Source organism: Phyllobates terribilis, unplaced genomic scaffold (genome assembly GCF_046119375.1).
Source record: "Phyllobates terribilis strain yellow unplaced genomic scaffold, ASM4611937v1 Scaffold_8__6_contigs__length_399053987, whole genome shotgun sequence".
NCBI lineage: Eukaryota > Metazoa > Chordata > Amphibia > Anura > Dendrobatidae > Phyllobates > Phyllobates terribilis.
Window position 1 is genome coordinate 293,581,648 of NW_027362768.1, and position 16,376 is coordinate 293,598,023.

The window sequence follows — 16,376 nt, forward strand, 5'->3', positions numbered from 1 at the left end:
TTACAAAATGTACAAAATGAACAGTATAAAAATAAAATAAAAGGAAAATACATATCCATAAAAGAAAAAAAATGGATTAATTACATTAAACTCCCCATATATTAGATGGTTGTGAGAAATAATTTATATCCGTAAGTGCTGTGAATGTCGCATGGCTCATATTTCTCTATCGCTTCATTGGGGGACACAGGACCATGGGTGTATGCTGCTGTCGCTAGGAGGTTGACACTATGCAAAAAAATGAAAATGGCTCCTCCTCCGCAGTATACACCCGCCTACAGGCACCAAGCTCACTGTGAGCTGTGAATGTCGCATGGCTCATATTTTCTCTATTGCAAGATCGGAGGTGCAAGGTAGGGAGAGGGGCCCAGAATCGTCCCGCGCGTCACCCAAACTCAGAACGGCGCACAAAATATCCCGCTTCCTCAACGTTCCCATGTATAAACAATGGGCTGTTTATCCAAGGTTCCCATATTTTATCAGTTTTCTTCTTTGCCTTGAGTGTGTGTGCCAGAGCCCTTTCATATTGACAGTTCGTGATTAGTCTGGTCACTATCTCCCCCACCGTAGGGATGCCCATTCCTTTCCATTTAGCCGCGATAGCTGATCTAACTGCGATCAGAATATGTGACAAAATTCCTCTAATTTCCCAGGGGACATCCATTAATCCTATATGAAGTATTCCCATACTAGGTGTTATCTCCAGGTGAGTCCCCAGTACATCCCATATCAAATTATCCAATGCCCCCCATAGTGATTGAAGTTTTGGACAAAACCATCACATGTGGCCCAACGAGCCTTCCCCATTGCATCCTCTCCAACATAAAGATGATGATTCAGACCCGAAGTGTACCATCTGTGCCGGGTAGTAGTACCACCTCATGTGCGTCTTTTTAAGCTGCTCTAGGTGGTTTAAACACGACGAAACTCGCTGGACCTCATCCAAACCATCCCGTCAGTCCTGAGGGTCCGTCGAAATTCTTAGATCCCGTTCCCAACGAGTCATATACGTCAATTTATCGTCCAGATCTGGGTCGTTTAGAGCCCTATAAAGTATAGAAACCCCCTTAGAACCGGTCTTAGAGTGGAGAAAATAACCCATAGCTCTTTTATCCTTAGGTAGAATAAAAAAGGGGGATGTCTGTGTAGAGTGAAGTAAATGCCTTATTTGGCAATACTGGTAAAACAAGGGCCGTAGGTCCGGGAATCTCATAACTAGTTTATCAAAAGGAATTATTACATTGTCCTCCAACAGGTCTGCTAGCGATTGAACTCCAGCTGTCACCCAACGTTGAAGGTTAATATATGGAATATGATATTCTAGAGCTCGTAAAGAGATCTCAGTCCTGGGGAGTAACAGCAGTTTGGATGCCAAATTCCTCCAACAATGCATAGTAGCCTCCGATGTTGGTAACACGGCGACCATAGTGCTTCGCTTCACTACTTCTGTCTCCAATATCAATCTGGTAGAATGGTTTCGGGCAAGTAAGTACTCTATTTGCAACCATTTGTGGCCACTGTCCATGTTCCACCAGTCCCTGATTCCCGTCAAGACCGCCGCTGTATAGTAGGCTATGAGATTGGGCATGCCCATCCCTCCCATGTCATATGGATAATACAAAAGTCTACCAGACACCCTCGGTCTCCTATTGTCCCAAACGTAATTATTAGCCAGTCTTTGAAGGGTATTTATGATTTTAGAAGGGATTTTAATTGGGATACACCTAAAATAGTATAACATTTTTGGAAGGACCTTCACTTTAAAAATATTTATCCTGGCTATCCACGATGCAACAACGTTTTGTAATACCGCCAGCTCCTCCCGCACCGTATTTATCAGTCTAGTAAAATTTATTTCCACTAATTGTTTTGAAAGGGTTAAGCTGATACTCAAAAACGTCATTCCTTCCTGCGCCCACTGAAAAGGGTATGCCCCTTCCAGTCTTTGCCTAAGTGACAACGGAACAAAAATCGTCAGGACAACCATCTTAGCTACATTCAGTTTATAATACGAGATGTTCGTAAACGTTTTGAGATCGGACATAATGGCAGAGAAGGACCTGTCCAGATCAGTGCACGGGATAACCACATCGTCTGCATAAAGACCGATTTTGTGGGAGGACCCCCCCCCACCGAGATGCCCGAAATCTCTGAGTTATTTCTAATCTTTTCAGCCAAGGGCTCCATACATAAAGCAAATATGACTGGAGATAAGGGGCAGCCCTGCCATGTCCCATTTGTTATGGGGAAGGATTCAGAGAGGAAACCAGACGTCAAAACCTTAGCGGAAGGAGTGGAGTACAATGCGTTAATAGCAGACAGAATAGGTCCTTTTAGTCCAAATTTAAGCAAAACACTTTTAAGGTATCCCCAGTGCACCCTATCAAACGCTTTCTCAGCATCTAGCGACAGGAGTGCACTGGGGAGGTCGCTCAACTCTGCCACTCTGATCTGATCAGATCCAACATCCTCCTCGTACAATCTTTAGCTTCCCTACCAGCTACAAAACCAACTTGATCCGAGGATATCAGGGAAGGAACGACACGATTTAGTCTAACAGCCAAAGAGCTTGGTAAAGATCTTTACATCACTATTCAAAAGTGCTATTGGTCTAAAATTACCTGGAGAATCGGGGGTCTTTCTAGGCTAAGGCAATTTGACGATCGTAGCCTCCAAATTAGGTACTGCTACCTTTCCCGAGTCTCTCCAGGTATTATATAACCTGATAAGGTATGGGGTAAGAATTTTTTGGAAACCACGATAGTACTCATTAGCCATGCCGTCTGGGCCAGGGGTCTTGTGACATTTGGATGAATTAATAACATCTTTCAGTTCTACTTCTGTGAAGGGGGCATTCAATATTTGTAACTGTTCCCGGGAAACCTTCGGGAGCTTCAAATCACTCAAATATTGATCAATATCTGTTGTGGCTGTGGGGTATCAACATCATCTTTTAGGTTATATAAAGATCTATAGTATGCAGCAAAGACTGTAGCTATGTCCTTCGGACTTCTGGCTATCAACCCTTTCGAGTCCCGTAGATGATCTATTCTGGATTTTGCAGCCCTTTTCTTGACCCGCCTGGCCAAAACGGCTCCCGGCCTATCTCCCATGGCATAGTGACTAAGTTGGAACTTGCGGAGGTTATATTCATATACTGCCAGCATATCAGAGCGCAGTTTAAATCTGAGCTGATATATGGCCTCAGTGGTAGCCGGTGAGGGGGAGGTTTTATTTAATATTTCTAGCTTTTTCAACTCAGTCAGGAGGTCATTACTATGTTGCTTCCTCTTTCTTTTCAATTGTGACGCTTGTTGTAAGAAGACTCCCAGTATCACCGCTTTGTGCGCTGTCCATAAAGTCTCGTTGGAAACTGTGCCATTGTCATTTAATTCAAAATAAGATGTCAATTCTGCTGTTGCTTTTGTCATTATAGAGTCATTCAATAATAAAGAGGTGTTTAGTCGCCAGTGTGGTGTTGGGTTGAATTGGTGCGCAAGATGTACACGGGTAGATCGGTGCGTGGTCAGACCAAGTAATCGTTCCAACCTCCGCAGATATACATCTATTGAGAGCTCTATTGTCTACTAGGAGTAAGTGACGCGCCCCTGGGCCTACTTGGTGTAGCGTTGCGCACGCGGGGACTACCCGGAGCCGGGCCTGTTGGGGGTAGTAGTCTCGTGGCGGTGACCCGGTCCGTGCCCAGGGAGTCAAACTGTGTGGCTGAGTAGTAGCAGTAGATGTAGGACGACTACGCCACCCGTTGAATGCAGCTATGGAGCTGCCGCTGCAGGGCAGACCGCTGAGGCCGGTGGAAGGATGGTGCAGCGTGGATGGTATAACCCCCAACGGGAGGGGTATGGCCTCAGGGCAGCCGACGTGGATGATGGGGGTAGTAGGAACCACTCAGAGACGATGCGGTGTAGTTCAGGGTCTTTACTGGTGACAAAGATAGACCCTCCCGGAGTACTGGCTAGCGATTGGGGCCTGGTCAGTCCTTGAGCAGATGGGATCTCCCCTGGCCAGGCGGAGTTGTAGGCCTCCCCAACTAATTGTACTCTTCTGGCTACCTTGCTAGAGGCGGGTAAAAGTAGCCCACGTCCCTGAGTGTACCGTGTGGTGCTCACCCGTATGGCCGGTGACTCGGGGCCTTCTAGTGGCTTCCGCTCCACGACGGCGGTGCTGGTCCCACGCGTGTGACCGTGCCTTCGGGTTTCTTGGCCAGAGGACCTGAAATCCCCTGCCGGTCGGTTTCTGCTGCTGGGTAAGGATTAGTCCCCACAGCCTCGGACTCCGGGTCCGGTGGTAACTTCTCAGTCAGGGCGAGCTCTGCAGCTGCCAGCCCCTGACTCCTTGTAGCACTGCTCCCACAGAGCTCCTGATGTTCTTTTCCTATATCTGCTTCTCTGTCTCTACTTCTTCTCTACTCACTAACCCTGCCTCAGCCCTAGGTTTATATAGGGGAAGTTCTTCCCCTCCCAGGACTGGGCAGGAGGCGTGGCATGCATAGGATCCCTGACCAAGAGACCTCCCACCTGCTCTCAGACATAACATTGCTGTTACTGTGGAAACCAGACCCCTGGGGTGCCACATTCCCCCGTAGTGAAATTTAGTACTCCGGGACTAAACATATTTTTAGAAAAACATAACAAGGTATAAACAATAATAATACAATAAGAAAAACACATAAAGATGGTTACGGCGTGTCCGCAACCGGGTGCAGTTTTGAAGAAAAGCAAGGTGTCCATTTCACCAAAACAGGGAGACGTAACCAGGTAGGGGTCTGTCCTGCCCCGAGTCCTTAACAGTCTTTAGTCCATTCTTAGGTTACGCTCCAACCAATTGTACAAGGATTCCCGGTAAATCCACCAAGGACTCCTAAAAATAACTAGAAACACATAATTATTTACAAGTAACAAGAAAAACAGGTAACCATAAATAAAACAACTTATACACTTCAAATCCTCCAACGTGCGGGTAACTGGCCCTAGTGGACCTACGGAGCTGACTGTCTAGCCCCGAACTACAGGGTGTAGGAACTGTCAAGGGTAAACTGGGCAGCTGTCCATGGGCCCTTTGGCTCACTAGAGGCATGGCAGGTTCACTATAAGCAGAGGGTTGATCCTCCTGGTCTGCTGGTGTGGGGTCTTCTGCCTCCTGGACCGGCTGTTCTTCCAGCTCTACCTGTTGCTCCGTAGGTGATTGGGATGCTGGTTGGAGGAAGGTGAGTACGGGTACCACAACTGCGCCATTGACTTGAGTCCAAGACCGAGGGAAGTCTCCGAGCACAGTACTAACCATATCTTCCCTTTCCTCTACGGGTCGAGGGTCTTCTTGTTCCTCTTCAGGGTTCCGTAGCTGTTCGGGACACTTCTTCAGGTGATCCCGGGATACAATGGTTGTGGTTTCCCCTCCGTCTTTACTGATGGTACAGACCTTTGGGTTGTCGTGGCTTGAGGGCAGTACGATGTACGGGTCCTTCTCCCACTGGTCGTCCAACTTGTGGAGCCGCCTTTTCCTCTTCAAGACCTGCTCTCCGGGTACCAGGGGAACAGCGGGAGCATACTGGTTGTAAGTTTTCTCTTGTCTTTCCCTAGCTTGACAGAGACTTCGCTCCACGCTCTCCTGTACTTTCCGGTACTGCTGCTGCCTCTCTGTGTCCCAGTCTGCTTCTGGTGAAGTGTCCTCGGGTGTCAGGACTCCCATCTCCAGGTCAACAGGTAGCTTACCAGGTCTTGCCCTCATCAGGTAAGCCGGGGTACAGTTGGTGGAACCTACCGGGATGTGGTTGTATAGGTCCACTAGGTCGGGCAGCCTCTCAGGCCACAGACTGCGTTCTTCCAGGGGCAATGTTTTCAGAAGATCTATCACCACCTGGTTCATTTTCTCACAAAGTCCATTAGTTTGCGGATGATAGGGTGTCGTCCTTATCTTCCAGCAGACATACAGAGTGCAGAATTCTTGGAAGACCTCAGCTTCAAAGGCAGGTCCCTGGTCTGTCAACACTCGGTCCGGGTACCCGTGTGGACGGCAGAAATGCTGCTGGAAGGCTCTAGCTGCTGTTCGAGCGGTTAAGTCCTTGACGGGGACGACAACCAAGAACCGGGAGTAGTGATCCACGATGGTTAGTGCGTAGACGTAGCCACTTCTGCTTGGGGTCAGTTTTACATGATCCAAGGCTACCAGTTCCAACGGCTGCCGGGTGACGATGGACTGCAGGGGAGTCTTCTGGCTGGCACGGTCCTTCCTTCTTAGGTTGCACGGGCCACAGTCTCTGCACCACCTCTCGATGGTTCCCCTCATGCCTACCCAGTGGAACCGCCCGCGCAGCAGGAACTCCAGCTTCTTCCATCCGAAGTGTCCAGCCCCGTCGTGGTATGCCTCCATCACCACGGCTGCGTCTCTTCGTGGCACCACTACTTGCCAGATTAGTTCATGCGTCCAGGAGTTAACCATTCGGCGGCACAACTTCCCCTTATAAAGGAACAGTCGACTCTTCTCAGCCCACAGTTGCTTGGCTTCCTCCGGAGCGTCTGGGTCAAGGCGAGCCTCTGGCCGAGTCAGCATCTCCTTCACCAGTCGGACGGCAGGGTCACTGTCAGTGCGTTTCCTCCCAGTTGTAGTGAGGCAAGGGGTTAAACGTAGCGGCTTGCTTACTCCTTACCCGATGGGAATACTGGATAGTCCCATGACGGTGGAACGCGGGGAGTTCGACTTCTTCCAGTCCCTCTGGATCTTCTCCTACGTCCGGTAGGTTTGGCATCCTGGACAGGGCGTCCGCGTTGGTATTGGAGCGTCCTGCCCGGTATTTGATTGTGAACTCGTAGTTGGACAGACGGGCCATCCATCTCTGCTCTAGGGCACCGAGTCTTGCCGTGTCCAGGTGTGTCAACGGGTTGTTATCCGTGTATACGGTGAACCGGGAAGAAGCGAGGTAGTGCTTAAAGTGTTCGGTGACTGCCCACACCACTGCCAGGAACTCTAGCTTAAATGAGCTGTAATTCTCAGGGTTTCTCTCGGTGGGTCGCAGTTTTCGGCTGGCGTAAGCGATTACTCGTTCTTTCCCCTGCTGGATCTGGGACAGCACGGCTCCTAGCCCGATGTTACTTGCGTCGGTGTAGAGGATAAAGGGCTGGCTGTAATCAGGGTACGCCAGGATTTCATCCCCCGTGAGGGCCATCTTCAGCTGGCGGAAGGACTCTTCTTCTAACTTCTCCCATCTGAAGGGTGGCTTCTGGTTCTTGGCCTTCCGGGACTGGCCTATCAGGAGGTCCTGCATAGGAGCTGCCTTTTTGGTGAAACCGGGGATGAATCTGCGGTAATAGCCTACCAACCCGAGGAACTGCCGCACTTCCTTTACACTGGAGGGACTTGGCCATTCTTTAATTGCGGTGATCTTATCAGGGTCGGGAGCCACTCCATCAGCGCTCACCACGTGTCCCAGGTACTGCACCTTTGGTTTCAGGAGGTGACACTTGGAGGGTTTCACCTTTAGGCCATAGCTTGCCAGGGCTTCGAACACTTCCGCCAGGTGTTTCAGGTGGTCCTCATACGTCTTGGAATATACGATGACATCGTCCAGGTACAGCAGGACCGTCTCGAAGTTTCTGTGGCCCAGACAGCACTCCATTAATCGTTGGAAGGTTCCTGGTGCGTTGCAGAGTCCGAACGGCATGCAGGTAAACTCGCTAAGTCCCATCGGGGTGGTGAATGCGGTCTTCTCCCGGTCCGCCTCTGCTACAGGAACCTGCCAGTACCCACTAGTGAGATCCAAGGTAGAGAAGAAGTTAGCAGATCTTAAAGCAGCCAAAGACTCCTCTATCCTTGGTAAGGGGTACGCATCCTTGTGTGTGATACGGTTGATTTTCCGGTAATCTACACACATCCTCATGGTGTTGTCTTTATTTTTGACTAAGACTAGTGGAGCTGCCCAGGGGCTACAGCTATCCCTGATTACCCCAGCCTCCTTCATGTCTCTAAGCATCCCCTTGGCGTGTTGGTAGTGTGCAGGGGGTACGGGTCGATACCTCTCTTTTATGGGAGGATGGTCTCCCGTGGGGATGTGGTGTTCTACCCTCTTGACTCGCCCGAAGTCTAACGGGTGTTTACTAAACACTCTCTCGTACTCTCGAACCACCCGGTAGACTCCCTGTTTCTGGTGGGAGGGAGTGGAGTCAGTACCCAAATGTAGTTGCTGACACCAATCCTCCATTATTTTCGTAGAGCCGTTACCTTCCTCCGGGTGAGATGGAGGCAAGGGTTCCACAGACTGTATAGAATTTTGGTTGATAGTATATAATTTGGCTAGCGTAGCATACCGGGGCAGGTATACTTCCCTTTTCCCGATATTTATTATACGAACGGGCACCCTCCCATGGCGTACATCAACTACCCCCCGTGCTGTCAAAATGGTGGGCCTACTGTCTGAGTAGACGGGTTCTACCATTGCTTGGTAGTCTCTACCTCTTAGACCAATAGCTGCCCGGCACCAAATCATCATTTCACTTTTCGGGGGCATGGCAATAGGGAAAGGGTCACACATTCTTACGCTACCAATCTCACCACCGGAGAGTTCCACCTGTTGCCGTCGCATCAGTGCCCGGATCTCTTTCTGGAGCACTCGCTGCTGGCCGGAGCTGGCGTTCTTGGCAACCTGCTGTAAAATGAAAATCACCTCTGCAAGACAATTTTCAATCACATTAGTTCCTAGAGTTATCTTTGGGTGACTCTCGCGCTTGTCAATGTCTACAATGATCAGTCCCTGTGCTGCCAGTTCGACTCTACCGATTTTAATGGTCATTTCTTTAAATCCGATCTGTGGCACGGGCTGACCATTACTGGCGATGATACTCAAGTCGTCATCTGGATAGCGGGTTATATCCGAGTCATTCCAGTACTGCTTGAAGAGCACGTACGGGATGGTGGTGACCTGTGACCCGGTGTCCAGTAGGGCACTCATAGGGATGCCATCCAGTACCACAGGCAAGACTGGACGTCCTCCCACATATTTGTCGCGCCAGTTCGATGGGCCTGGTGATCTTTTTCCTGGGGGTTGGCCCTCTACCCCAGGTTGTGCCAGTTTAAAGGACAGTACCTTGCCATATGTCCGGGTTGATTGCAGCGGCGGCAGATGGGTTGTCCGTCCTCGTTGTATCGGTCGCTGGGTCTTCCTCTGGCCGGTGGGGTCCTCCTTGGTCGACGCCACGGGATGTCCTCCGGTCCGGATGCCAGCTGGATCTTCCCTGAAGTGGAAACCTGTAAAGACTGCACAGTTCGGGTTAGCGCAGCAACGCTTTTAGCTAGCTCTTGGACCTGATGGTGCTGGTCCGGAGCCGGGTCATTGTTCAAAGCCTGCGCATCAGCCCCCACAGGCCCTGCCGACAAGGGCGCCGCCTCCTGGTGGTAAGCGGTAGTAGGGCGCCTGTGGGTCACAACGCCACCCGGTGCCGGTTCTCGGAGCACCCGGATGGCTCTGTCCTTGAACTGTGCAAAGTCCAGATGAGGATCCTGTAAGGCTATGGCCCGCAACTGGGTTCGGTGGACATTGCAATATAGTCCCTCTATAAATTGCTCGGTCAACAGCCTGTCCTCTTTTCCCACGCTGTCAGGGTCGGTCTGCTTAATGGCTCTCAGGGCCTCTTGTAGGTTTAGTGCATAGTCCCTTATATTCTCATGTGCTCGCTGCTTGCACCCATAGAATCTAAGCTTAATCTCGGCTGAGGTGCGGGTATCAAAGGTGTCCCTCAGCCGGGTTAGTATCCCTGCGACAGTCCTCCTCCCAGGTGGCCAGGACTTTACCTCCCTTTGGGCTGCCCCGGTTAGTTGGGCCACCAGGATGCTCACTTTTTGCTCTTCTGTGAGGGGGTACACCTGGAAGAGGCTATCCAGCTTTTCTCTAAAGTCATGCAGGGTATGTGACTCCCCTGAGTACTGGGGTAGCCAGGCTGCTCCTGGGAAATAGGGCATGGTGAAAGGCATGACTGCAGCAGCGGTGGCGCTGGCGGGGGTTGAGGCAGTGAAGCTCTCCTCCGTATCCGACATCTTCCTCCCCCCTTAGTGGACCGTGGCCTACCTTGCGATGATCCTCTTCCGTAGGCCGTGGCTCCGCAGTGGATCGTCAGGGTTGAGGACCTTCCGTCGCGCTCCTGTGACGTCGGCGTCTGCTGGGCTCCTTCCAGGACCTTACGCAACGTCCGGACGTGAGGCGGGGCTTCAGTTCTCGCGCGCTTTCGGAGTCCACGCCCCTCTTCTTCCCGCGCGGCGTCTTCAAGATGGCGTCCAACGGCGGGAAAACTCCACGGATGGCGGGAAGAAGGCAGAAGATGGCGCCGGATGGCGGGAAAACTTCGCGGATGGCGGGAAGAAGGTAGAAGATGGCGCCGGATGGCGGGAAACCTCCACGGATGGCGGGAATCTTCACCACTGGTAAGTTTGAACAGTCTTTTTCAGGCACGCAGTACCCGGTGGTTGCGGGCACGAAATCCTGCCGACTACGCCAAAAGCTGACGCGCCCCTGGGCCTACTTGGTGTAGCGTTGCGCACGCGGGGACTACCCGGAGCCGGGCCTGTTGGGGTTAGTAGTCTCGTGGCGGTGACCCGGTCCGTGCCCAGGGAGTCAAACTGTGTGGCTGAGTAGTAGCAGTAGATGTAGGACGACTACGCCACCCGTTGAATGCAGCTATGGAGCTGCCGCTGCAGGGCAGACCGCTGAGGCCGGTGGAAGGATGGTGCAGCGTGGATGGTATAACCCCCAACGGGAGGGGTATGGCCTCAGGGCAGCCGACGTGGATGATGGGGGTAGTAGGAACCACTCAGAGACAATGCGGTGTAGTTCAGGGTCTTTACTGGTGACAAAGATAGACCCTCCCGGAGTACTGGCTAGCGATTGGGGCCTGGTCAGTCCTTGAGCAGATGGGATCTCCCCTGGCCAGGTGGAGTTGTAGGCCTCCCCAACTAATTGTACTCTTCTGGCTACCTTGCTAGAGGCGGGTAAAAGTAGCCCACGTCCCTGAGTGTACCGTGTGGTGCTCACCCGTATGGCCGGTGACTCGGGGCCTTCTAGTGGCTTCCGCTCCACGACGGCGGTGCTGGTCCCACGCGTGTGACCGTGCCTTCGGGTTTCTTGGCCAGAGGACCTGAAATCCCCTGCCGGTCGGTTTCTGCTGCTGGGTAAGGATTAGTCCCCACAGCCTCGGACTCCGGGTCCGGTGGTAACTTCTCAGTCAGGGCGAGCTCTGCAGCTGCCAGCCCCTGACTCCTTGTAGCACTGCTCCCACAGAGCTCCTGATGTTCTTTTCCTATATCTGCTTCTCTGTCTCTACTTCTTCTCTACTCACTAACCCTGCCTCAGCCCTAGGTTTATATAGGGGAAGTTCTTCCCCTCCCAGGACTGGGCAGGAGGCGTGGCATGCATAGGATCCCTGACCAAGAGACCTCCCACCTGCTCTCAGACATAACATTGCTGTTACTGTGGAAACCAGACCCCTGGGGTGCCACATAAGTCAATCCTACTATGTGACCCATGTCGGAGAGAATGAAAAGTATAGTCCCTTTCACTGACATGAGAGTATCTCCAAAAATCGTGCAGACCAAATTCATGGACCAACTTGCCCAATTCTCTCCGAGGGCGACCCAATCTAGATGAGCAGTCTAAAGTACCATCCATTGGCATGTTAAAATCCCTGCATACAATAACCTCCCCTTGTTTAAGTGTTGAAATGGTAGAGAGGACTTTTCGCACAAATGGGAGCTGGGCAGAATTTGGGGCGTATAGTGCTGAAATCGTATGAGGGGTCCCATTCAATGTACACACCAACACCAAGTATCTACCCATGGGGTCTGCACACATCTGAATGTTCTGGAAGGCCACCGAATTTTTTATCATAATACAGATTCCTGCTGTCTGAGTCTGGGCATTTGCAAAGAATATATGGGGGAATTGTGCCTGATGCAATCTATGATTATCAGCTGCCAATAAATGCGTCTCCTGCAGACACACAATGTCTGCCTTCGATTTCCTCACCTCCCTTCACAACATAGAGCGTTTGGCAGGTGAATTTAACCCTTTCACATTCAACGAGAGAAATTGTATACTCATAGTTACACATAAAGGAGGAAATTGTTATGAGCCGCATACAAAAATCCAATTTTTCTCTCCCCCCTCCCCCTCCCCCACCCCAACCCACCCAACATTACCCCTCATGAGCCATTCACTGAAAAAAGCACATATGTTCTTAGAACGATCAGCAGTTACATCAATAGGGGAAATATACCTCAAGTTAAATTGGAAAAAAAATAAAAACTGTAAAAAGAAGGAAAAAACACAGCGGAAAAAAGTCCGCAGAAAAAAACATAGAGAAAACTTCAGTCAAAAAAGTAAATTCTTCAGACATAAATCTGACCACGGGGTCCCGTGAGATTTTCAAATCTCGCTGTCACTCAGCAAGATTTCTCACAGTCCAGAGGATCACCAACTAGAAGGCTTCCGCCGAACAACAAGAACAAAGGGAAAAAAAAAAAGGTCAGCAATCCTCTAACAGCTCCATCTCAGCCAGGATAGCGTCCTCGCCTCTCTTTCAGGTCGATACCCATTTCTACGCAATTTTCTTGCCCTTAGCAGGTTGTCTAGGAACATAGGCAATCTTCCAGGAAACCAATTTCTCTTCCCCTTGTTTAGGGGTAAAACACGCTACCACGCCACTGTCACGGAGTATTAGTAGTTTTACTGGGTTGAATCCCCATCTATACCGTATGCCGGCCTCTCTCAATGCCCTGCACACATGGGCAAATTCTCTTCTCTTTGCCAGGGTAGCCGCAGAAATATCTGGAAAGACCTGCAGATTTTGAAATTCCTCAGGCAGCCTGGGGGTTTTCCTTAATTGGTATAGGAACATGTCCTTTGTAGTGAAGAAATGAATGTGTGCCAAGGTATCTCTAGGCAGGGTAGGATCTACGTGTCTCGGCTTCGGTGTTCTGTGAATCCTGTCCACCATTAATTCATTAGGGGCAACCTCAGGTAATACAGCCACCAGGAAGCGTCGCATGAACTCAGAGAGATCCTTATCTGGCACTTCTTCAGGGATTCCCCTAAGCCTCACATTGTTACGTCTGGATCTATCTTCTAAGTCATAAACTTTATCAGTGACTCGAGACATCTCTTCCCTAAGTGCCTCATTTTCATCTACCAAGGCATTGATCGTTCTGGCATATTCTTCCATCTTGTTTTCAATGTGGGAAGTGCGATCCCCTATGGAAGTAATCTCCCATTTTATCTCCTGCAACATTGCCTGCATATCTTCCCTCATGGAGGAGCGAATTGCAGCCAGAAATTCTTGCATATCTGCCCTTGTCATTGGTGCTGTGGGCTCATTATCCCTGCTGCTGTGTTTCACATTCTCTGCTTCCTCTCCCCCTGAGGAGTGTGAAGAAGTTGCAGGAGAGGCAGGTGCCATCTTACTCACTGTTCTTGTTGTTTGTCCCCTCTGGAAGAAAGCCTCCAATCTTGCCGGGGATCCTCTTTTTTGAGACCTTCCCCTGGTCATCATGGGCCCTGGGTGTTCTGCCGCCACTGGCTGTTAGGTAATAGGCTGTAGGACGATGCTGTGTGCTGCTTTTTGCTGGTTTTAATCCTGGCTGGCTGGAGCTATGCAGTTAAGCTGCTGCCACCTTGTCTTGCAGGCCACACCCCCTGGTAATCTAATCTTGACATCCCATCGACTCTGTTGCAAATATTTTAAGATTTTTATGTAGCAGTACTGAGCGTTTATTACTAGTGTTGAGCTATACCTTCCGATATCGAGAAATATCGGATCGGATTAGATCAGCCCGATACCCAAAAAATATCGGATATCGCCGATTCCGATACCGGAAACCAATGCAAGTCAATGGGACACAAATATCGGAATGAAAATAAACCCTTTCTTTCCTTGTAGGTTAATTCTACATGAAGGAAAACAACTAAGAATAATGTAGAATGTATTGGGGGAGGTGGAGGAGACATTAAAGGCATAGAGGTTTAGCCCAATCAAATGGAATAGCAGGAATTAATATTTTTTTTAAGACGTTCGGAATTACAAAGATATTGACTATGTTAAGCTTTTTTATATTTTGTCAGATATTTATGTTTCATTACTTCCATGCTCTTCACCTTCTTTTTTACTTCTCCCACACTTTCTCCTTCATCATCCTCAGCAGCAGCATCTTTTTCATCAACTTCTTCTTCACCTTATTCATCTTCTTCTTCTTCACCTTCTTCCTATTATTCTTTTTTTTCACATTCTTCATATTCTTCTTATTCAACTATTCTTCTTCTTCATATTCTACTTCTTCATCATATTCTTATTTGTGACCGGCATTGCTGTAATTGTTATCTATGAAAGTTTGAAGATTACACCTTCCGTTCTGCCTGTCACAAAAGATTTACAACAGGATTTGTCCGCGTTCAGTTTGGCCTGCAGCAGCAGGTCTTTTCCAGGGGCACCATGAGGAGGAACAGACTCACCCCATACACTGCTTAGTCTTCTTCTGCTTATAATTTAGATAATATCTTTTGCTCTGATTTTTAGTCTTATGCTTAATGTTCTGCTTTTTGTTCTGCAGCTTCTTGTTCTTCTGCTTCTTGGTCTTCTGTCTCTTGTTCTTCTGTATCTTGGTGGTTGTCTTCTTGTTCTTTGTCCTCTTGGTCATCTTCTTCAGGGTCATCTTCTTGGTCTTCTTTGGGGTGGTCTTCAGGGTCGCCGTCTTCGGGGTCCTCATATTCGGGGTGGTCTTCAGGGTCGTCGTCTTCAGGGTCGTCGTCTTCGGGGTGGTCTTCGGGGTCGTCTTGGGGATCCTCGTCGTCTTCGGGGTGGTCTTCAGGGTCCTCGTCTTCGGGGTCCTCGTCAGGGAGATCCAGAGTGATTACCAAAAACCATTTCAAAAAGCTTGAACTTGGAAATGTAGCAGAAGGTACAAGAAGGCTGAGGCACTGCCTGGAACCAGCTGACGGTACTGGAACCTGGATGGGTAGCAGAAGGTACAAGAGCCAATGGAACTACCGAGGACCAGCTGACGGTACTGGAACCCGGTTACTAAGCAGGATGTACCTGTGCCAGAAACCACTACCAAGGACCAGCAGACGTTGGTGGAACTCGGATACCGAGAAGGAGGCACCTAAGCCAAAGGCACTGCCGAGAACCAGCTGATGGTACTGGAACTCGGATGGGCAGCGGAAGGTACCCATGAAAAAAAAAGTTGCAAGGCCGTGAGCCGGCCGGAGTTACCGAAACCCACAGTCCTACAGGGGGTGCTTGTCTATTGGCACTATGGAACCAGCCTTCATTGCCAGATCCAGCAGCTCACATAGGAGTCACCTAAACTGCAGGCACCATAGAGTCGGCTAACCCGACCGCAACACGACAGGACAACGTATTGGAGGCAAAGTGACGTTGACACTACCTGGAAACAACTGGCGTGCTGGAACCAGGATGGGCTGGAGGGAGTACCGGTGCCAAAGACACTGCAGGAAAACAGCTGGCGGTGCTGGAACCCAGGGTAAATACTGAAAACAGAGAGGAGCCAGACAGAGGCCTAATTGGAGCAACTTTAAAATCAGTGTTAGTGACAATGTGGACAGAGCAGGAGAAATTGCCGGACACACAGCAGGGGATCAGCTGACGTTACTGAACCCCAATAATACTGGAGAAATGTTGACTATGCAGACAGCACTTCTGAGCAGCAACTAGCGGTGTTGGAGCCCAGGGATTACATTTCAGGTGGTAGAAACATGAACACAACAGGAGACCTGGATACTGTTGACAACCAATTATTTAATCTGGAAGAGGACTGGCAAAGTCATGCGAGATCCAGGCCTTGTTCATTTTCAGAAAAGTAAGCCGGTCAACGTTATCGGAGGATAGTCGCATGCGACGGTCTGTTAGTACACCACCTGCGGCACTAAAGACGCGTTCCGATAATACACTAGCAGCAGGGCAAGCCAGCACCTCCAATGCATACTGGCTAAGCTCTGGCCATGTATCCAGCTTAGAGACCCAAAACTTGAAGGGGGAAGAGCCATCTGGGAGTACACTGAGAGGGCAAGACATGTAGTCTGTCACCATCTGACGGAAACGTTGCCTCCTGCTGACTGGAGCCGTCTGTGATGGTGTAGACATTTGTGGCGGGGACACAAAACTTTGCCACATTTGGGCCATACTGGTCTTGCCTTGTGCTGAGGCGCTGGTTCTGCTCCCTCTTTGTGCAGAGCTTCCTCCACTGCCTCGACGCACTGAGCTGCTTTGTAAAGCACTAGCAGCACTGCTCTCGGGTGGAATGGAGAACATGATGGAATGCACCAGTGTGTCTTGGTACTCCCGCATTTTACGCTCCCGGTTCAACGG

At 50.1% G+C, this 16,376-nt stretch overlaps 1 protein-coding gene across 4 annotated transcripts in view; it reads right to left on the reverse strand.

Moving 5' to 3' along the window:
- The window catches only part of LOC141157324 (ankyrin repeat domain-containing protein 54-like), a 436,436-nt gene that overhangs the window by 75,231 nt on the left and 344,829 nt on the right, over window positions 1-16,376 (reverse strand). The gene's annotated exons all lie outside the window — the stretch shown is intronic.